Source organism: Pteropus vampyrus, unplaced genomic scaffold (genome assembly GCF_000151845.1).
Source record: "Pteropus vampyrus isolate Shadow unplaced genomic scaffold, Pvam_2.0 Scaffold1328, whole genome shotgun sequence".
NCBI classification, from domain to species: domain Eukaryota; kingdom Metazoa; phylum Chordata; class Mammalia; order Chiroptera; family Pteropodidae; genus Pteropus; species Pteropus vampyrus.
This window is the reverse complement of record NW_011890109.1, coordinates 1-378: the sequence shown is the minus strand read 5'-3', so window position 1 is coordinate 378 and position 378 is coordinate 1.

The window sequence follows — 378 nt, the reverse complement described above, 5'->3', positions numbered from 1 at the left end:
ATCCGTCTATTGATGGGCACTTAGGTTGCTTCCATATTTTGCCTATTGTAAAAAGTGCTGTAGTGAACATAAATGTGCATATATCTTTTCAAATCAGTGTTTTGGTTTCCTTCACATAAATGCTCAAAAGTTTAATTGCTGGGTCATAAAGTAGTTGTATTTTTTCATTTTTTTTTTAGAGTCAAAAAGAAAGTTTATTTGAAAAGGGATAACACTCAGAGTGTGGTCTCCTCAGAGGCAGAGAGTGAGAGGGACAGTGAGAGGGACCTATTTTTTAATTTTCTGAGGAAACTCCAAACTATTTTCCATAATGGCTGCACCATTTTGCAATCCTACCAACAGTGTACAAAGGTTCCATTTTCTCCACATCCTCGCCAA